Source organism: Pan paniscus, chromosome 16 (assembly GCF_029289425.2).
Source record: "Pan paniscus chromosome 16, NHGRI_mPanPan1-v2.0_pri, whole genome shotgun sequence".
Taxonomy (NCBI): domain Eukaryota; kingdom Metazoa; phylum Chordata; class Mammalia; order Primates; family Hominidae; genus Pan; species Pan paniscus.
This window is the reverse complement of record NC_073265.2, coordinates 28,263,005-28,286,669: the sequence shown is the minus strand read 5'-3', so window position 1 is coordinate 28,286,669 and position 23,665 is coordinate 28,263,005. Positions and strand designations below refer to the sequence as shown.

General features: G+C 37.5%; 1 long non-coding RNA gene across 2 annotated transcripts in view; it reads left to right on the top strand.

Moving 5' to 3' along the window:
• The window catches only part of LOC134729065 (uncharacterized), a 237,414-nt gene that overhangs the window by 70,446 nt on the left and 143,303 nt on the right, over nucleotides 1–23,665 (top strand). The window contains exon 1 of one of the 2 annotated variants that reach the window (XR_010109904.1): nucleotides 14,613–15,795. The exons of the other annotated variant lie outside the window; for it this stretch is intronic. This is a non-coding gene — a long non-coding RNA (uncharacterized LOC134729065). Of the gene's footprint in view, nucleotides 1–14,612; nucleotides 15,796–23,665 lie in introns of those variants that run through there. 2 annotated transcript variants of the gene reach the window in all.

The window sequence follows — 23,665 nt, the reverse complement described above, 5'->3', positions numbered from 1 at the left end:
CTCTCCCCTCCTGATTTTACGTTATTGTTGTCATGATTTACATGGTTCAAATTGTATATCTTTAAACATATTTTTAAAGTTGTTTTTAATACTTTTGTCTTTTAAATTTTACATTTGAATTAAAAATAATACCTACCACCGTTATAGCAATGCAGTATTCTGGATTTGCTTACATATTTACCAACATGTTTCATTTTTATGCTATTATGTTACTGTTTAGTTTCCTTCTGTTTCAACTTGAAGAATTCCCTTTAGTATTTATTGTAAGCCATGTCTAATGGTGATAAACTTTCTCAGTTTTTGTTTATCTAGTAAAGTTTATCTCTCCTTCATTTCTGAAGGCTAGCCTTGCTGGGTATAACATTCTTGGTTGTCAGGGGGTTTTGTTTGTTTCTTTCTTTCAACATTTGTCTCATTCCTTTCTGTCTTGTTAGGCTTCAGGTTCCCTTATACAGGATTAATTGCCTTCTCTTGCTGCTTTTAAAATTCTCTCTTTGCCTTTGACTTTTGACAATTTGTTTAATGTCTCTCAGCATAAATTTTGGTGTGCTATTTCAGCTTCTTTGATAGATATCTGCTTTTTTATCCAGATTTGGGGAATTTTAGCTATTATTTCTGTGAATAAACTATTTCTTTCTCACTCTCTTCTCCTTCTAAAACTTCCATAATGTATATATTATTCTGCTTGATGGTGTCCCACCAATCCCCTAAGCTTTTTTCACTTTTTTCATTCTTTTTGATCCTCTGACTAAATTACTTTCAATGACTGGCCTTCACATTTGCTGATCCTTTATTCTGCTTGATCTAGTATTCTGTTGAATCCCTCTAGTAAATTTTTTTCAGTCCAATTATTGTGTTTTTTAGCTCCCTAATTTCTCTTCAATATTTTTTTAAAAAATATTCTCTATTGAAATTCTCAGTTTGTTCATGCATTGTTCTCTTTACTGCAGTTAGTATCTTTATAACAGCTAGTTTGAATTAACTGTCAGGTAAATCATATAATTCCATTTTGGTAAGGTCAGTTCTGAAGATTTATCTTGTTCCTTTATTTAGAACATCTTTTCTTCACTTTCCTTAACTCTTTGTGGTGTTATCTGTGCATTAGTCAAAGTAGATGCCTATTCTTAACTTGAATTTCCCTCAAGCCAGACCCAAGACAAGAACTTGGTTACAGGTAGTATACTTTAAAATATCATTTCAGGAAACACAACTAAGGAAATGTGGATATTGAGAAACAGAAATGTGAAAACCATGTAGGAGTATTAATAAACTGCAATAAATGAGTCTCATCCCACTTGGGGTCTCTTTGAAGAGGTATGTAGAATGTGTCCTAAATTGTCCAATCAAGGGACTGAAAAAAATGATATATTCATCCACAAATTGTATCCCTTATTGACTTGGGACTGCCTATGGGAACAGTAAATACCTAACACTTCTAGTGCCTCTATCACCTTAAGGTAAGCAAATGTGGACAATGCTTGAGAAAGCCCACAGGACAAAGTAGGTGTCTGAGGTGTAAAGCCGTCATATTGCTTAACACTGTTACAGCATCTGTGGGTAAACTCAAAGATAGATGGAAAGTTATGTTGCAGACTATCTTGATAGTCATTTGCTTTGGTCATTTTGCCCATCATGCAGCCAAAGCCAAAAGCTTTAGAAAATCATTCCCATTAAGCAATGACTTAGGAACTTCAGCATTATGAAAAATTTTTTTTCTGTTCTTTAGAACCTGTAATATTTCTAAATGTCACTTTTAAATCATTTGGACTCTGTATCTCTCTATTTTTCTATTATTGTTCCAACTCAGAGTAATAACTATAGGAAGAAGGCAACTATTTTTATTATTATTATACTTTAAGTTTTAGGGTACATGTGCACAATGTGCAGGATAGTTACATATGTATACATGTGCCATGCTGGTGTGCTGCACCCATTAACTCGTAGAAGACAACTATTGCGCTAATAAATCTGTTTGAAGATGCTATGGCAAAGGAATAGCTTCTTGCTTTCTTCTTAAATTAATACTATAATCAAGTTGTTATGTAGTCTAGTTTAAAATTTAGAAACAAAAGAGAACCATTCTAAAATATTAAAAATGCTAATGAAATCATCTCTATTTCAAAAATTAAAAAGAATCAGAAAAATAGGACAGCTCTTCAGAATGTGATAAAATTATTTAATCTAAAAAGAAGTATAGCATTTTATTTTTATTATAAGAGAATTTGTTTTTTACAGGAAAAAATATGTGACAATAAAACGTAAAAATTATACATAATCTTACTACCCATTGGTGTCATTTTTACTTTGATGTGTCCTTACATGTTTTTTGTACTTTTTTCTATGTAACTTATCCATATTACTATTAATATTACTATTAATTGGCGATAGCTTTTGTAGATTTCTTAGCTCTCAAATTTATTCCATAAATTTCCTCCTGCATCCTTTTTCTCTTTTACAAATTTTGCTGATTTCCTATTGTCATGTTTGTGTTTTATTATTTATTTTTAAAGTTTTTCAAAAACAGGGGCTATTATCTCTTTGACAAACTATTGAAATTATGGGCTTTTTTGTTTGTTTTGTTTTGTTTTGTTTTTATTGTTGAGACAGAGTCTTACTCTGTTACGCAGGCTGGAGTGCAGTGGTGCAATCTCTGCTCATTGCAACCTCTGTTTTCTGGGTTCAAGCGATTCTCATGTCTCAGCCTCCCGAGTAGCTGGGACTACAAGCATGTGCCACCATGCTCAGCTAATTTTTGTATTTTTTTGTGGAGATGGAGTTTTGCCATGCTGCCCAAGCTGTTCTTGAACTCCTGGCCTCAAGCGATCCTTCCACCTTGGCCTCCTAAAGTGCAGAGATGACAGGCATGAGCCACCGTGTCCCACCTGAAATTATGTTTTAAGTTTGAGATTGAATTCTGCTTATGGTGTTATTGCATAGATTTTTATGTCATCATATCTACATTTTATGTAATCAAATCTGTCAGTCATTTCTTTACATTTTCTGTCTTTGGCTTCAAGTTTATAAGGATGCTGACTCCTAGATTATATAAATAATTGATAAATCTTTTTGGTGCGCTTAAATATCCAGATTTTACTTTTAAATATAAAATCCAAATAGAAATTGTTTAACCAGTTATAGTGTAACAGAAAAGTAATTTTGATTTTCTGAACTCATGTGATTTTTTTAACTCCGAATTCACCCACCTCGCTTTAAAATGGCATATGCAATATAGCATTTTTTCTTTATATTTAATTATATCTTTTGATGCTTCAAGTCCTTTCAAGTTATTTTTATTTTGTATTATTTTATTTTATTTTTCCATAGGTTATTGGGGTACAGGTGGTATTTGATTACATGAGTAAGTTCTTAAGTGGAGATTTGTAAGATCCTGGTGCACCCATCACCCAAACAGTATATGCTGCACCATATTTGTTGCCTTTTATCCCTCACCTGCACCCCCCCGACTCTTCTCCCCAAGTCCCCAAAGTCCATTGTATCATTCTTATGCCTTTGCATCCTCATAGCTTAGCTCCCACATATCAGTGAGAACATTCAATGTTTGGATTTCCATTCCTGAGTTACTTCACTTAGAATAATAGTCTCCAGTCTCATCCAGATCATTGCAAATGCTGTTAATTCATTCCTTTTTATGACTGTGTACTATTCCATTGTGTGTATATATATATATATATATTCCATTGTGTGTGTGTGTGTATATATATATATGTATATATACATACCACAATTTCTTCATCCACTCATTGATTGATGGGCATTTGGGTTGGTTCCACGATTTTTGCAATTGTGACTTGTGCTGCTATAAACATGTGTGTGCAAGTATCTTTTTTGAATAATGACTTCTTTTCCTTTGGGTAGATACCCAGTAGTAGGATTGATGGATCAAACGGTAGTTCTACTTTTAGTCCTTTAAGGAATCTCCACACTGTTTTCCATAGCAGCTGTACTAGTTTACATTCCCACCAGCAGTGTAGAAGTATTCACTGCCACATCCATGCCAACATCTACTGTTTTTGATTTTTTTTATTAAGGCCATTCTTGCAGGAGTAAGTTGGTATTGCACTGTGGTTTTGATTTGCATTTCCCTGATAATTAGTGATGTTTAGCATTTTTTCATATGTTTGTTGGCCATTTGTATATCTTCTTTTGAGAATTGTCTATTCATGTCCTTAGCCCACTTTTTGATGGGATTTTTTTTTTCTTTTTTACTGCTTTGTTTGAATTCATTATAGATTCTGGATATTAGTCCTCTGTCAGATGTATAGATTGTGAAGATTTTCTCTCACTTTGTAGGTTGTCTGTTTACTCTGCTGACTGTTCCTTTTGCCATGCAAAAGTTCTTTAGTTTAATTAGGTCCCAGCTATTTATCTTTGTTTTTATTGCATTTGCTTTTGAGTTTTCGGTTATGAAATCCTTGCCTAAGCCAACAATTAGAAGGGTTTTTCTAATGTTATCTTCTATAATTTTTATAGTTTTGGGTCTTAGATTGAAGTCCTTAATCCATCTTGAGTTGATTTTTGTATAAGCGAGAGATGAGGATCCGGTTTCATTCTCCTGCATGTGGCTAGCCAATTATCCCAGCACCATTTGTTGAAAGGGTGTCCTTTCCCTATTTTGTTTATCTTTGCTTTGTTGAAGACCAGTTGGCTGTAAGTATCAACTTATTTTTATTTCTATTCACAGTAATTTATTGTGTAACTTTATAATATTTGTTAATATTTGGTGGTAGAAAGTTCTCTTCATTAGTCTCTTTTATTCCAGATTTTACAGATTATTCTTCTGTGTATATTCTAGTTGAATTTAGTAATCAATTACTGAAATTCAAATAAAATGCTAAAAGTTTTGGTTTGAATCTTGTTAACATTGGAGATTATTTTATAATATTTTTGTTAACAAGGCTTTCCAGTCAGAAACACAATATGTCCTTTAATTTATTCAAATTTTCTTTTATAAATCCTGGAAACACTTTTATATGAGTATTATGCATTTAAGGTTATGACGGATAGTTTAAAATTTTGATTGCTAATTTGAATAGCTGTTTTCCATTGTAATTTATAAGCTTTGGAAAATAGTAAAGCTATTGATTTTTGTACATTTGTAACTAAATTTTGTAGGTCTCTTTTTTCAGACAGATATGTATCTTTTTGTCATATTTCCTTTAATTTTTTCCTTTTAAATCAGAAATATATGTTAAATTTTATCAAATGATCTTTTAGCATCTGTCTAGAATCTGTGCTGTCAAATCCTGTAGTCAGTAGACACCTGTAGCTACTGAGCACTTGTAAATAGCTGGTCTGAATTGATGTATGCTGTAAGTTTAAAATAAACACTGATTCCAAAGACTTAGTTCCAAAAAAAAAATGTAAAGGGCATTTTCCACTAAGTCAACAAGATTCTACTTATTTCTCTTGTTCTGAATTATTTAATTATGAATCCACAGCTTTTTCTTTTTGCTTACTCTCTTCCAAAAATCAATGTATAATGACTTTCTATAGTCACTAGATTGTCACCTAGAATGGACAAAGCTCATAGATTAGAGCTATAAGGGGCCTGATGCAATATAACTATATTATGGTGATTTGAATTAAGGATTAACACTATATTTTAAAAGCAATTGTGTAGTTGGCTTTTAAGCATATGTAAAAAAAGGACTAGGGAGGTATTTTTGTTTGGGGCATTCTAGTCACAAATATATAGCTACCATTGATAAGCTTGGGTAGTTTACTCCCTAAATCTGGTTCAGCCTCTATGAGATTAGACTGTCCAGACCCTATATATCATAGTTACACAAGCTGACCCCATGGTATGGAAGGTCTGGAGGACATCTCAGCAGGACAGCCATAGAGGCCAGGATATCACCTTACTTGTGCTGCAACCTTCTGGGTCTTCCTAGAGAAGATGCTGCCCTGCTTTAGGTGAAGCAGCTTTCAGAGGAAATACCATCAACTGATTCATTCCCAAGAGACTCCAGAAGCCTAAGAGGGGGGCACATAAACTGGCTTATATTTTTTATCACCTGTCTGTGATCTTATAGATCTCAGCATAACATTCTACTTAAGTAGAGGAAGCACATAATGCGCTCTTCTCTAGAACTAGAAAATCTTTTTTCAGAATAATATGCCAGCCTAGTCATTGATGCCTTTCTTTAATGCACCTCAGAAATGCAGTCCTGTTAGAAGAGCCAATAGACATATATTGTACAAACAGGGAAGTGGAAAAGGAAGCCTTGATGGCAGACATCATTGTAAAGTTGGCTAGGGCCCCTCTCCCTTCTCTAGGGTCCTGGAAAGCAATGTGTAAACATACAAGAGTGCACGTGTTGCATATTTGGGAATGTTTATAAATAGCTGAGAAAACAGCATCAGAAAGAAACTCTAGAAAGGCTTCAGAAATACAGGCATTCTGGTCTCTTCCCATGAAACAGAGAAATTTCCTCATGCTAATGGAGCCATCACCTAGCTCTATGCTTCTCTATCGTAGCTCCACATTGGCATCACCTGGAGAGTTTCTAAAAGAGACTTATGCCCAGATCCTACCCTTACCCACACCAAATAACTCAGAATCTCTGAAGGTGGGTGTGGGCACTGATATTTTTGACAGTTTCCCAGGTAACTAGTACATGGCTGGACTTAAAAGCTTCTCCAACTGATGGAACCAGGATATAAAACATAAAAAAAGAGAACAATGAAAAAAATATGATAAAAGGAAATTTTTGTTTGTTTGCTGTTTTCTTGAGACAGAGTTTCGCTCTTGTTGCCCAGGCTGTAGTGCAATGGCCCCATCTCAGCTCACCACAACCTCCGCCTCCGGGTTCAAGCAATTATTCTGCCTCAGCCTCCTGAGTAGCTGGGATTACAGGCATGCACCACAATGCCCGACTAGTTTTTGTATTTTTAGTGGAGACGGGGTTTCTCCATGTTGGTCAGGCTGGTCTCGAACTCCTGACCTCAGGTGATACGCCTGCCTCAGCCTCCCAAAGTGCTGGGACTATAGGTGTTAGCCACCGCACCCAGCCGATAAAAGGAAATGTTGAGTAGGCTACTTGCCATGTAAAGTACTTCCTTGCTTTGCCTTTTTTCCTCTTTTCTTGCATGTCCCTGCTAAAACACCATTTCCCTGTGTGTATCTTTTCCCAGAGCAGGCATTCTGTTGGTCTCTCCTGCATTCTTCCTCCTGGTAACAGGATAAGTCAGTTCTCTGTCTTTCGGCTGGATGCTTTCATTCACTTTCAAGGAATCAAAGGGAAACTGTAGGCTTGTGAAGCTGCATGGTCCTCTCCTTGCTGACCTCAGACATAGGAATCATGGAACGAGTTAGAGAAGTAGCCACTTTGAGGGAAGGGATGAGGTTTCCCCTATTTTTTTTTTAAGGTTGGCAAGCTTCCAGACCAGGTTTATGAACCCTTCTCTTTGTTAATAATAAACATCTAGCTAATAGATATCTATACAGTAGCAGAGTTTGGCATGAGTCTCACTTTTCTTTTAAGAGGTAACCTCGCTAACCTCACATTTCTTTGGCAGCTGCTATAAAGAACAAAAGAGTTGTGTATGGCCAGATCGGCTAGGTCAGGCCACAAGGCCAGACTTATGTCTGTACTTTTTGAGGTACAGTAATGTACCTTTTGAAACTGTTTCTGTGTTGCATTTTTTCTCCTGGATTGGGTCTACCTATAATGAATGAGATCCAATTTTGCCTGCAGTTGTGAGAAAACGCGATTTCTCCTAGTCAACTCTTTCTTATGGGAAGAATAAATTATTTAAGGAATTCGAGATTACTCACCCCTCCAGCCTTTTCCCTCTGACCCTTTCATCTGTGTCACCTCAAAAACACTTGTAAATAAACAGCTGGGATGGGATGTTTGTGTTGAAAAGTTATAACTGACAAGAAATTTCCAAATCCTGCTAACTCAGCACTGTACTTTATTGAAGCTGCTTCTATTCTTTCTGTTGGTTGATTCCGCACCTTGACTTGAATTTACTTTGAACTCCACTATGGGCTCAAGTTTATTGAAAGTTTGTGATATTCAAAGCATGAGAAAACTTTAGCTGTGATGGTGGCACTTGCTTCCCTCCCCAAGTTGGTTTTTTTTTTTGTTTTTTGTTTCCTACCACAGCATCACATCTAGGAATTTGTGACCCACTAATCCTATTCTGGGTGAATTTTAGAAAACCAAGCACAATATATCTGGATTCTCATCATTCAGGAAGTACCCTGGACTTCAAATGAAACTTCTAAGAGTATGTCAACAAAGTAGTTATTGTAATGGAACAGAATGAAAGAAGTAAACTTTTCTTTTCTCCAGTTCTTAAAAATCAAAAGCAGAAACATGTTAAATGTGCCTTGTGATGTGCTGTGAGTACTTACTGACTGCTTGCTTCTGTTTCTGCTCATGATCTTTCCCTGGTTAAAAGAGGCCTGCACATGTTATATGTCATCACCCAGAGAGGCAAGCATACTGGGCAGGGAACCTAAAGATGATCTTCTGTTGGTTATCTGAAGCATTGGGGTCCTATGTGATCCTTTTGCCACTACATGGATCTAAAGAGAGAGGTTGGCCTGGCTCTTCTCACTATCTCATTCTCAGGTGAGCGTAGGGCAACCTACCCATGAGGAAGAGGAATAAGGTACAGAATGCCTGGTGCAGCGCGAAGAGTGACAGTCTGGCTGGTCTTACCTGTGCATGGAGGAAGTAAACATCTGTGCTGTAGGATTGCAGGAGTATTGCGGCTCCCCACATAAATGACTACTGAAACCAACCATCAGAGCTTTACTTCTGTTGCTTAAGATTATGACTACAGGTGCTCCTTGACTTACAGTGGGGTTATGTCCTGATAAAACCATTATGATATTTTCAATTTATAAATCTATCCAGAGGTAACCCCATTGTTAAGTTGAGAAGGCTAGTGAATGGGTATGGCTTTTGCACTATAATTAACCTGAAAAATCCCAAGTCGAGTCATCAAAAGTTAGGGACTGTCTGTACTATGTAAATATCTCTGAGACAGGAAGAAAAGTAGGGGGTGGAGGGAACTAACATGTGAATGTTTACTTGGTGCCAGCACCTATTCTAAGCCTGTTAGAATTTGTACTTTCTACGCCTTTAATTCTCACCACTCTTTAGGGAGATACTATCCCGCCTTCTAGAATGAAGATATTGAGTCTTGAAAATACTCAGTAAATGGTGGACTAAGGATTTTGAACTCCAAATTTTCTGACTCTGGATGGAGTCCATGATATTTAGGAGAAATACACATAAAGCTGTTATCAGTTATTTATAGTTTTGTATTGATTTGGAGAGGAATTAGCAGCACTTCTGACTTGAAGAGTGTGAGAAGTAGGTTGTTATCTGATAAAAGAAATACCTAAAGCAGCTGAAAACAACTCTTGGCTCCCTTTTAGTCTCGCTCCAGAGCCTGGTAGGGCTTTCTACCCTGGGGGGCTTTTACTTCCTTTACCTTCTGCTGCCTGATCCAAGTGGGTTTGTTCTAAGGGGAAAAGCTCATTATATGAAAATAGCAACATCAAGCAAGAGGCTCTCTTTCCTAGTATGCTCATGAGTAACCTCCGTGATATATAAGCACTTAGTAAATTAGGCATGAATTTGTGATAGAATAAACAGCCTACAGCCTGCCACTGTGTAACGAGGATTTGGCAGTTGAACCCACTAAATATTTTTAGATGAAGAGACCAGAAAGGTGTCAGAAGAGGCGTAGAAGGTGCCTCATGCATTTACATATGTGTCACTCTTTGGGTATGTTTTGAAGTTTGGAATAACAGATGTGGTTGACCTCTTCAGTGGAGCAAACCCTGGATGTGGAAGGAGAAGACCAGTGTGAGAGGCCCAGCCCTGCAACCCATTAGTGCCACCACTTTCAAGGAGTGGCTAGAAAAGAGAACAGATGCAAATCTGGGTGCCATCACATACAAGAGCTGTAATCCCTGGGAAATTTTACCTAATCTCTTAGTTTCCCCATCTCTCATTCTCATAGGATAATTAGATTTTAAGGAGAGAATGAATGCAAATGTTTGACGACAGTTCCTAAAACACCTCAAGTACTCAGAATTGGCAGCCTGAGCCTCCATTTCCCTCCTGTGTAATATTAATTATAACAATTGGAATATACAGCTGAAAAATACCATACATGGTAAGGTAAATTTTGTAATTTTTTCCAATTCTAATTTCCTATGAAACCACAGCCTTGCTTACAATTCTATCTAAACCGGGCTCTTGAGAGATGCTGAAGGCCATTCCTACAAGACTAGAGGTGAAAGCAAATTGGGCCTGGGGTGGCAGACCACTGGTCCCTTTACTCAAATCTAGCGTAGCTTCAGACAAATGACTTTATAATTCCAGACCAGCCTGGGGTGTCTATTTTCCATGAATAAAAATACCAGTGCATGATTTTTCTTGAAACTCTATCAACTAGTTGGGCCTTGGAATTCATCATGAACCACAGGAGGGAGAAGCTCAATGTAATGAGCAAGATTTATAGTGATCTGTTCTCCTCGTTTGACCCCTGTATCTACTTTGCAATTTAAGGAAAATAACTGCTCTGGCAGCATATTTGGATCAAAATCCGTTTAATGAAGATAGTGAAGAGGCCAGTGTCGAAGAGGCCAGTGTTGAACAGACAGGATTTAGGATGGGGCTGGCTCTGTATCCTGTATCCTAAGGATACAGGAACAGAGACTAGAAACAGCCCATGATTAGGATGCCCATGAGCCTCTGGGTCTGCCCCAAAAGGTCCTGCAAACCATTTCAAAACACAAGTGCAAATGAGAATTCTTAATACTAAATAAAAGCAACCAAACTTTTCACCATCTCTGAGTACTGGTGGGAAAATTCAAGCTGAAGGATACAATTGTACCCTTACATGTGATGGGTGCAGCTCTGAGAAATTGATGCTCTAGATCATCTACATTTGACAATAGAATGGACCAGCTAAAATGGCAAAGAAGAAGCTTGGCGAGCAGTTTAATCAGCTCTCATCTCTCCCCAGTGCAGAGGTGGGGAGACACAAGATGGTTATGCAAAGAAAATGGCTATCCTGAAGGCTTATGCAATTTTTGTTTTTTATTTTTGTTTTTTGAGATAGGGTCTTGCTATATCACCCAAGCTGCTTCAAACTCCTGGTCTCAAGCAATCTGCCTCAGTCTCCTGAGCAGCTGGGACTACAGGTGCATGCTACCACGCTCCACTCTAACAGCTTGTTGAATAACTGAGCCTCATCCTCATTGCATGGGGTATGAAGTTCAAGTGAATTACCCATTTGACAGGGCTCAGTATGGCAGAACATGCTAGGTGTTTTCCTGCACATTATTTCATTCTCACTAGCACCTGAAGTAGGCAGTAGGGGAAGCAGGGAGGACATTGTATATCTGAAATCAATGAGTTCACCATTGTGGCTAAAACAAAGGTAGGAAAATAATTGTTTAAAGAGAGTGCTTTGGATAAGATTAAAAACAATGCCAGATTAAGAATTGGTGTTTTTTCTGAATGAGAAGGCTTTGAAAAATTTTAGGATGTGAGAGTGGTTTTAAAGAGAGTGGTTCAGAGAAGATTAAAAATGATGCCAAATTAAGAATTTGTTCTTTATCTGAATGAGAAGTCTTTGACAAATTTTAGGTTGTGAACTGGAATGAAGAAAGGAGAGATATCTGACTCTGGCATATAAAGTGATTTAGAATGGGGAGGAGGTTGAGGTTACGAAGACTACCTAGGAAACAGTGTTGATAATCTAGCCATGTGGGCTGACAGTTGCTCTTTGGGTGGAAAAGAAAAGAAAGGGACATGGCATACTGAATGAGCAGGGGTGGGGCTTTCCTGAGTTCTTTTGTTTAGGTGAGAGACAGCAGACTCTGACAGATGAGACCAGCTTCCTCCCTCTATAGAAGAACCTGCAACAAAGACCATGCATTTCATATTCACCTGAGGAAGGCAGACGGGGGCCAAGCTAAGCGCATCTCCTTTGAAACAGGGCAGAATTTCATGTCATGATTACTAGACACAGCCCTGAAGAGGCCAGTGGTTCTGCTAACACTGGCTGCTCTCAAGGTAACAAACACTGACAGCCAGGACTACCTTATCCTGATGGGTGATTCCTGGAGAAGACGATGAAAAATCTCCTATTCCCCATAGTACCATAACTCCTACCCCCAGAAAGGTCTAGTTTCCCAACATGCTACTTCCTTTGCTTCCAGACTTCTGGAGAGAAACTTCTTTCCATTTTACCACTTCCAGAAACCCCAGTCTCAGAGAGACAACAACAGCTGGACTGTCACCAGGGCTCAGATAATTCATAGCACTGACAACAGGCAAATGAGTTAATAAACACGTTAGGCTGATAAGCAACTTCAGCAAAGTCTCAGGATACAAAATCAATGTACAAAAATCACAAGCATTCTTATACACCAATAACAGACAAACAGAGAGCCAAATCATGAGTGAACTCCCATTCACAATTGCTTCAAAGAGAATAAAATACCTAGGAATCCAACTTACAAGGGATGTGAAGGACCTCTTCAAGGAGAACTACAAACCACTGCTCAATGAAATAAAAGAGGATACAAACAAATGGAAGAATATTCCATGCTCATGGGTAGGAAGAATCAATATCGTGAAAATGGCCATACTGCCCAAGGTAATTTATACATTCAATGCCATCCCCATCAAGCTACCAATGACTTTCTTCACAGAATTGGAAAAAACTACTTTAAAGTTCATATGGAACCAAAAAGAGCCCGCATCGCCAAGTCAATCCTAAGCCAAAAGAACAAAGCTGGAGGCATCATGCTACCTGACTTCAAACTATACTACAAGGCTATAGTAAACAAAACAGCATGGTACTGGTACCAAAACAGAGATATAGATCAATGGAACAGAACAGAGCCCTCAGAAATAATGCTGCATATCTACCACTATCTGATCTTTGACAAACCTGAGAAAAACAAGCAATGGGGAAAGGATTCCCTATTTAATAAATGGTGCTGGGAAAACTGGCTAGCCATATGTAGAAAGCTGAAACTGGATCCCTTCCTTACACCTTATACAAAAATTAATTCAAGATGGATTAAAGACTTAAATGTTAGACCTAAAACCATAAAAACCCTAGAAGAAAACCTAGGCATTACCATTCAGGACATAGGCATGGGCAAGGACTTCATGTCTAAAACACCAAAAGCAATGGCAACAGAAGACAAAATTGACAAATGGGATCTAATTAAACTAAAGAGCTTCTGCACAGCAAAAGAAACTACCATCAGAGTGAACAGGCAACCTACAAAATGGGAGAAAATTTTCGCAACCTACTCATCTGACAAAGGGCTAATATCCAGAATCTACAATGAACTCAAACAAATTTACAAGAAAAAAACAACCCCATCAAAAAGTGGGCGAAGGACATGAACAGACACTTCTCAAAAGAAGACATTTATGCAGCCAACAAGCACATGAAAAAATGCTCACCATCACTGGCCATTAGAGAAATGCAAATGAAAACCACAATGAGATACCACCTCACACCAGTTAGAATGGCAATCATTAAAAAGTCAGGAAACAACAGGTGCTGGAGAGGATGTGGAGAAATAGGAATACTTTTACACTGTTGGTGGGACTGTAAACTAGTTCAACCATTGTGGAAGTCAGTGTGGCGATTCCTCAGGGATCTAGAACTAGAAATACCATTTGACCCAGCCATCCCATTACTGGTTATATACCCAAATGACTATAAATCATGCTGCTATAAAGACACAGGCACACGTATGTTTATTGTGGCACTATTCACAATAGCAAAGACTTGGAACCAACCCAAATGTCCAACAATGATAGACTGGATTAAGAAAATGTGGCACATATACACCATGGAATACTATGCAGCCATAAAAAATGAGGAGATCATGTCCTTTGTAGGGACACGGATGAAATTGGAAATCATCATTCTCAGTAAACTATCTCAAGGACAAAAAACCAAACACCGAACGTTCTCACTCATAGATGGGAATTGAACAATGAAAACACATGGACGCAGGAAGGGGAACATCACACTCTGGGTACTGTTGTGGGGTGGGGAGAGGGGGGAGGGGGGAGGGATAGCATTAGGAGATATACCTAATGCTAAATGACGAGTTAATGGGTGCAGCACACAGCATGGCACATGTATACATATGTAACTAACCTGCACATTGTGCACATGTACCCTAAAACTTAAAGTATAATAATAATAATAAAATAAATAAATAAAAATAAACATAAGGGAAAAAAACAAACAACAACATATTACAACAACAACAAAAAAAATCATGTTAGGTTTCTATGATTAGTGACAGTGTATAAAGATCTTTCAATGTCAAAGTAGTTTGTGGAACAGAGCAAATTTTCAAATAAACATTTGTTTTTTTTTTTTCATATAACTTTCTCACATTTAAAAGTAAAGTATGCCCTTGTAGCGAAGACATCCATTAATGAAATAAAAGCAGTAATGAGAAGAAAAAGAAAGCGCTTAGTATAATTCCTGCTTCATGGTAGAAAAAAGGGTACCCATTGTTTTCATGATTTAGGGTGACCTAATGCAATCCAAGAGAAGAGGTCCAATTTCTGTTAGACAAGAGGACTAGAGCTTGTGAGAGAATTTGAGGTTGAAATGATGATTTGAAAGTCACTTGCATAGGAGGGTTGGTAGAAATTTCAATGAAGATTTCCATACTTGTGTGAAATTTGGATATTTGCTAAGAAAGCAGAGGACTCAATCCCACCTCTTTAGGATATGAAGGAAGTGGAGTAAGTAGATACAGGCCAGGAGCTGTAGGGAGAAAATAAAGACAAAGGCCTCGATGATGGGGAAGGAGAGTCTTGAGAGGCCACAGAGGAGAGCAGTTCTAAGAGGACTCTACCTACCATTAATCATGTCTTTTAATGGCGGGCACTGGGAGCTATGGCCTGGCATGTGCAGTTAATGAATCCAGAGGTTCCAGCCCACAAGATTTCTGCCATTGCTTAATCTTGTGTTTCCTGGGCCCTAGATCTGAAACCATAAAATGTGCAGTATTTATTTAGCATTAGACCAGGTTCTGAGGATGCTTTTTCTGGAACTGTTTTGTGACCACAGAATTGAAAAAGGTTTTGAGATGAAATGCTAGCCCTGTACCCAGGTTGGCCTGTCATTCTTTCCATTTAAAGCCACTGGTAATATGGCTGCAAGATGTATTTTGCCCATTTTTTAAAAGCCATTTTCTACTTTCTGCTTTCCAACCACCAAAGTATTTGGGAGTGTCATAATTGTTTTTCTCTTTGGAACTTCAGAAAAGATTGTTTTTTATGATAGAAATAGCATTTCTTTAATTTTTTTCTTTTTTTAATCGCCAGTGACTGCCATACCAAACCACGGACTTGGCTCATTATATTTCCAATTCTAGCTTTTGCTCTCTGGCAAATGAGTGTCATAGGACTGCCCAAAATATTTCTGAGGAGGTTTATCTCAGAGGATACTCAGATGAAAGACTAAGAAAATGAAAATGGACTTAAATGCATTGATTCAAGTAAAGCATTTAGAATAGGCTCTGGCACATAGCAAGCATATATAAGTACTGGTTATTATCACTGTGGCATTCTAAGATAATGTAGCATAAGAGACTGGAATAGAACAAGACCATTGTCCTTATGAAGAATAAGTGTTCCATAAGAATTCAAAACAAGTGATCAGAATTTAGAAGACTTCCATGAAGCTGTTAAAAAGTGACCATGGGTGAGCATGTAAAGAGATCAACCAGTTGGCAGTTGGGTAAGTTACCTACAAAATGTATTATAGAATGGGAGGTGGAGGAGTATAAAGTTATTAAAACCTGGCTGTAGAATCCACGTACTTTGGACATGGTTTAACAGTAACTGAAATAGAGAGGTGACTGGAATTAGCACAGAAAGTAAGTATTGAGATCCTGAAAAAGGCATGGTGTTCAGGCATTTGGACGTTGTCAACAATGTGGAAAGAGATAAATGAGTTTCTAAGCAGGTTTCTATATCTTTCCTTTTACTTAATTACTTCCAAGTTGTCCAAGTTCTCTTGCATTAGGGCAGTGTGATCAGAGCACTTATGAATAAACAATCTCATTTCTGCAGATCAGTTAGTAAGTATTTAAACACCTATTTGTGTAAACATTTGCTCTGAGACATGTGAAAATCACTACAATAGATGATTTGGGTAACAGACATAAACTTCTATATTATTCAGATTATTGCCAAAGATATAAGGAATGCATCGTAGGATATTAAAGGAGGGAGAGGGGATCCTCCCCACAAATTTACATGCTAACAATGTGCAATCTAACCAGTGACATAATATGTCTAAGACTCTTTGAAGAGAATTGGGAGAACCAGACAAATGTTTAGTAAAGATTAAGGGAATAGGGGAAGAATATATGAGATGTTTTCGAGTTAGTGAAATTTTCTGAAGGCTCACTGTAGAATAGGGCATTACTGTAGAATAGGGCATTACTAAGACACACATGTGCATGCACACACACACACATTAGTGATGAGAAAATATATACAGCCACCAGCCAATCTAGCCCACTTCCTACCAGGGACTCCAGAAGCCTCAAGAACCCATTCCCAGGCTGAAATTCCGCAAAAGAAACAGCCAGTTCCGGTGGAGGAATGATCATAGCCCAACTCTTTGAAACAACCCCTACCCCATCATTCCTACCAGCCATCAGAAAGGATAGTGATGATTTTATTTTAAAGGAGGGTTATAGACATATTTTCAGACCAGCTAACATAGAGGTGAGAATACCCAAATGACCTTTGGGACGGGACAAAGAAAGAACTGTTTAATGAAGAAGAATATTCATGTCAGGAATTTGGAAGATGAGGTTGCAAAAATAGGTCAGAACCTAATAATAGAGAACCTTTAAAGCTTAGAAAGGAAAGCTCAAAGTTTCTCTTGTTGGCATGGGAAGTGAGTAAACTACTTATGAGCTAGAGAAAGGATCAAATATTAAAAGGTATATGTTTTATATATACTTTTCAAGGAGAAAGGTACTACTTTTCTGGTTGGTAATGATGGGATAGACTGCAGTGGAAGGACGACTTAAGACAAGAAGCAGAGAAAACAGGTTGTTGTGACTGCCATGAATCATGCACAAGGGCTGGTTAGACCATAAGGCTAGAAATAAGAGATCTTCTTAAACTAAAATTGCATGAGTGTTTTAAAAAATTACTTTTACTTTTCATTAGGAACAAGACTCAATCATACATAATAGTAGAGAATATAATAGAATAACCTCCCAAATACCTAATACCCTAATTATCAATATTTTGTCCATCTTGTTTCATTTATCTCCCTCCCCCACCACTGTTTTTACATATGTTTAATTTTTTATTTTGAAATAATTTCATGCTGAAAAGAATTGCAAAACTAATGCCAAAAATGTCTGGACACCCTTCAACCAGATTCCTCACGTTAACATTTTGCCACACTTGTTTTGTTCTTCAGATTATTTCTCTGTGTGTCTCTCATTTTATTGCTCAAATTGTCCCAGATTTGGCCAGTGAGAGCCCCTGCAAATTGGCTCCTATATTCTTCTGACATTTCCCCGTCATCCTTTCAGTTCTTCCTTGTTTCTGACACAATACATTGTTCCAGGCTCATGTTATACCTTCCATGCCACAACCCTGGAATCAAACATTTCTCCAAGGACCTCTGGTTCTTTTTGAGGAATTATGTATAGAAACAAAAATATGGGCATTAAGTATACTGATTTTTGCTGCTAGGCTATCTTAATAAACATATCTAGGAAAAATATAGATACTATGTAGTTGTATCAATAACTATATGTATATCTATTTCTATATATAAAATCAAGAGTTCATACTGAGACCTTCAAGTCCAATCCAATACCATAGGATTTATTCTAGCCTTACTCCTTTCCTAATTTTAATCTCCTTTTCTAACAGTGAAAAAGCTGACTGTTATTATCCACAATATAGCTAAAATCACACTTTTAATGAATTATCTATAGAATTCACTGGTAACTTTCTCTCTTTGACCTGGCTACACTTGGTTTCAGTAGAGAAGAGGAAGAAAAATGCCCGCAGTGAACAACAGTTGACATATATATTCCCCACATTTTCCAATACAAAGGCAAACATAGAGTGAAATGTTTCCAGGGCAGTTAAGGACTAGTAACCTCACATGTGTCCTTAGATGGGAGTTTATTTTCTCAGACTAAGTCTGGGCTTGACATTCCAGCTGCTTGCCCTTCCACTGCAGAGGGATATGAAGAAGTCTGCCACCAGCCGCTAATGGAGAAAGCAGCTGCCTCCGGAGAGAGGATGAGCCACCCTTTCCAGTCCCCCGCCTCCCCAAACTTCTCCCCATTACTGCAAACACAGCGTGCACAACCACACACAAATGAAGGGAAAAGGACCCCTGTTTGTTGCTGGGAAATCCTATTGGAAGTGAGAAAAGTCTCCCTGTAAGCAAATTCTTTTTTAGCCATTTTTTCTTTTAAATGGCGATTTGCATGAACAATAATTCGAGCCTGATGATTTTATTTGTGAGTGGTTGCCCACGTGGATTTGTGCAGTTTCCTGAGAAGGTGGGTGAGTGATCACATTATTTTAGGAAGTTTGTTTGCAGAGTCTTAATTCATGGATTAAACACATGGTTACTGAGAACGCTTTGTGTGTCAGCTACTGTGTTAGACACATGAAATATAGATATGGAACAGAGCCTCAAGAGCACATGGTATAGTCACCAGGAACAGAAGTAGGACCTCTTTTCCCTAGGGGATAGACCATTTCTGATGGCTTTAAGGCAACCACCTGATATGGTATGATGTAGGTAATGCTTAGCAGCTTTCTCTAATTCTTAAGTATCTCCCTGGCACTTCTCATGATGTCTCAAGTTCCATCATTAGTACTTTTTGTGATTCCTTCCTAAAAGCTTTGTGAATTTCTTATAGCATTTCGTATTAGTACAAACACTTTGGAAGGATATTTGTCTTAAATCATGATGACAGATGACATATTGTTGATATTATTTAGCAGTAAACTTAGGGCAAGGTCTTATGAGTAGAAACTCATAAGAAGGAAGGCAAGTCAATTGGAAATTGAGGGCAGGGGATCCTAGCTAACACCATCAGCAATTTCTTAATCTTCTGTCTATAAAAACTGGTCAGCTGAGAACAACAGTTGATACCTCTTACAATATATAACCCAAAAGATGTGTTTTGTCATTCCATCCAAAAAGGAATATAAGGAGTGTCATCAGCTGCTGTGAAGCAAGAACAGATCCGAAACTTAGATGCAGGTCCTCTCCCCCACATAATTTAAAAGTGATTGCTTTTCATATATTTTTTCCCCAAAAACTGTACAATGAACCTATATCACCCTGCTTTCATAATAAGGTTAGGAGGGAGCACTCGAAAGGGAAGACCTAATACCACAGCATGTGTTGGTTAGGATTCTTGATGGCGGTGACGTAAACACAGCTCAGCCAGCTTAAGGAAGATCAACTGAAAAGAAATATAGCCACAGCTCTGATGGGAGATAATGCTTCGTGGTTCTCTCAGGTTTCTGAATTTTTTGTGAGTAGAGGCAATGACTGACTTTTTAAAAGGATGTTTGTATAGTGAACAGTCACTCGAACAGAGAAAGGCTTGTAACGGACAGGGTTACTGCCCATTATAAAAATCTGGATTTCCTAAACTCAGGATTCCTCCTCAGTAATGCAACTCACTGTGAGTACAAGTGTCTCTCGGTCCTCTATACATCACCATGTGGGAAATGGGACTGGAGGCACTGGCACCCTGGCTACTGCTATTGTTGTGAGTAATAACATCCTTTGTCTCTGAACCAAGTTTCATGTCTTCAACTAGTATCCATGAAACTGTGGCAAGTTCACTTGTTAGTTTGCAAGCAAAGTAAAATCTCAGACCCTTCCCAGAACTTGTCAACTCAAAGGATCAAAGTAGATACTAACTACCAGAACCAGGGTCTCAAATTCATCTCCTTAAGGACTCTCTCTCACCATCCCTTATCCTTTTCTGTCTATTCCTGTTTGGCTTTAGTCTGTAGACGGAAAAGAGAAATGGCTTTTGTCAATCCCAGATTTATAGTCTCTCAGCTCAGCAGCTGTCTGTGTATTGTTCCCAGAGAAGAACTCTGATTGACTTAATTTGGAGCATGGCCCCCAGGATCTATCTTTATTTGACAGGTATACCCATGACATATTCACTAAGAGTATATTTTTGGAACATGCTCTTGAACATAAAAATTCTTGGGAATATAGCTTCTAAAAATATGAACAACTTAATGAAGAAGATATTAATGTCAATTACTTATATTCAAAACTTTACACTCATATGCCCTTCAGTTTTACCTCTCTCTCTCCCCCTCATTATTCAGCTACAGCAGAGAGTTGGGAAAGAGAAATAAAGCATTCCTAAAATGGCAGTGAAGAAGGTAAAATAAAACTAACTATAAAAGTTAGAAGAAAAGTAAATTCTGTTTACTTTTGAAATGGTCATTTGGAAAGTGGATCATTCTGCAAGTTGGTTCTGGACAAACTCATATAGAACCCTCCTTTCCACTCCTGCTCTGACTCCTGCTAATATTAACTCCTCTTCCTTCACTCCCTTATTACTACACGTGTCTATTTCCCCAATAAGCTCTTGAGAGAATAGAGATTTCTCCTTATGTTTCACACAAAGTATTTTCTACAAATAAAACTTTTTTAATGTCCACAGAAAAGACTCTTACCAGGCTCTTCTTGTAAGTAAAAGGTCTTATAAAGCAGTGGTCCCAAAACTTTTTGGCACCAGAGAACAGTTTTGCAGAAGACAATTTTTCCACACACCAGGGAAGCCAGGGATGGTTTCAGGATGATTCAAGCACATTAATTGTACACTTTATTTCTATTATTATTACATTGTAATATATAATGATGAAATAATTATACAACTCACCATAATGTAGGATCAGTGGGAGCCCTGAGCTTGGTTTCCTGCAACTAGATGGTCCCATCTAGGGGTGATGATCGTGACAGATCATCAGGCATTAGATTCTCATAAGGAACACGTAACCTAGATCCCTTGCACGCACAGTTCACAACAGGGTTTATGCTCCTATAAGACTCTAATGCTGCCACTGACCTGACAAGAGGCAGAGCTCAGGCAGTAATGTGAGTGATGTGGGGTGGCTGTAAATACAGATGAAGGTTCGCTGACATGCCTGCCCTGTTGCTCCCTGCTGCTGTGCAGCCCGGTTCCTAACAGGCCACAGACCGGTAGGGCCTGGGGGTTAGAGACATCCATCATAAAGGAACACAGGAAGACGAAAGATCCCCCAAATGCTGATTTATATTGTTCTAAACGATTCTTTCCCTCTAGTTTGAAAGAAAGGATTGCCTAAGTTCCAAAGACTTGAGCAGACTTTATTTTCTTGCTCATTAATTCTCAGTTTTAAGAAACTGTTAAAAAATAGAGCTCAATCAAACTAATTAGAATAAAATTTCCTGTTAAATTATGTGAAGATCATTGAGGTCATATTAAAATAAGCTCTGTAACTTCTATTTGAAAACACCTTTCTTTGCTCATGTACCTTCTTCTGCCAATTTTTCCCCAAATTGCTTAAATGCTGAAATTTTTAATGAGTCTTTGTTTAATTTTGATATTAAATGGATGGTTATTGCTTGATGTTTTTTTTGTCTGACTCTTCATACTTATTGCTGCCTTTTACCTTGGTAAAGAGGCAAGAGAGGCCAAGGCCTTGAAATGAGGACTCTGGACAAAGACGACGGAGCCAGTTTGGCTTTTGCAGGGTCAGTGAGTCATGGTACAGTCACAGATCCCCACGGGCTCAAGCCCATTGGCAGGCCAGCTGAGCCTCAGCTTCTGTAGCAGGTAGGCCAGCCAACTGGATGACAGTGGATTAATATTACTAGTCTTGGTCTGTTTTCCTTTAGTGCAGTGCTTTGAGTATATATATATATTTCTTAAATCTGTTTTCAAATGACGATGTAGCTGATGGTGATTTTACAAACCGTTATCATACTTACTAGAACGGCCTTAGGCAACGTCTTTCACTTAAAGCATCTCCTGACTACTTTGAACCCCCAATTTCCCTGTAAATTAAATACTTAAAGAATTCTAATTATGTGACCTTTTTCTAGGAGATGTATATCAGCCACATTTTAAAAAATAACATGGGACAATTATGGATTACATTAGGTCAGACCTATAACATGGGACAATTATGAATTACATTAAGTCAGACCTATAGATGTAAGTTTCTGGAGCGCTTGGAATTGATTCCAAGGACAACTCCTATAATCGACCCAACCATCTTTTCCTACAATGGATAGTCTAGTATGTGATGTGGTGCAGGGAAATCCCAAGACATACCTTCTGCATCTGCAACACAGACATCTGAAATGCTTCCATAGATGACATACTTATCCATGGAAGTATATTGTTCTTATTGACAGAGAAAATAAAATTCTGTTTGGGCTGCAAGGCTTTTTTTAATCACCTCAGTAAACAATAGCCAAGAAATCAGTGTGTCTCATCTTCATAGATTTACATTTAAGAGCTTTATTGATTTTGTATGATGTTAAAATTCTGAAGGCCTGAACAAAAGAGATATCTTATTTTTTCACTAGTGTAACTAGCCACTTAGAATATTTTGATGATAGTACAAACCAAATGCTTTGTTCTGGAATAAATAAATAGCTTTCTGAGAGTTCCAAATTTTGGCTAATTCTTGATCAAAGCAAGCACAGTCTTTTCATTGACAGTGGAATAGACATGTGTTAGCAAATATTAAATACATCAATTATCATAGTTTGCCATTCTTAGACATAGCCAGATTTCTAAAATATTCTAAAAATAAGCCTCACAGAATTTTTAAGAAGCAAATAACAACAACAAAAATAACTGGTTGGGGAAAAATATGTAGTAAAGAGAAGAAACTTAAAGAAAAAGAGGAGGAACAATTCAGTACTCATGATGAACTATGAGAGACAGTTTTCAAATGCTCATTCAGTTAAGTCAATATAAATTCAATAATTTTTGCAAACTAAGAAATCTTAACTAAAGGTAATTAGTAAAGGATGAGCCTAACCTAATAATAATCAAGTTTTGAGGAATGGACACGAAAGAGAAAACTAGCATATTATATTATTCCTTTTTAAGATTGCATATAGAGTTCATGTATTCTTCACCGTCAAGATTAATCTGGACATCTGATGAATAGTCTCAGTAAGTGTTGTTTAATAATACAGAGGCAAGAAAAATATCTTTTGGCCAGATAATATGAGACTCAATTTGCTTAAATACTACTTAATAAACCATCAAAAGAAGCTAGGTGTGTTGGAATGAACGTTTGTTTTCCTGTATAAATTTGAGCTAAACTTTGATAAGATATTGATATTTTTATAGGCTTAATATTTGTGACTTTTAAAAAGTAGAGGTTGTTTCTTCCCTAATGTGGATTATGACATAGACAGATAAAGAGGAAATTAGTGAAGAATTCTTATCTGATTGTGTAGACTTGTTCCATGTAATGCATAATTACAGTTCATCACAATTGATATACATAAGTCAAATTTTATTTTTGCTCTTTCTTAAACTTGTTTTCATTATACTGTCTTT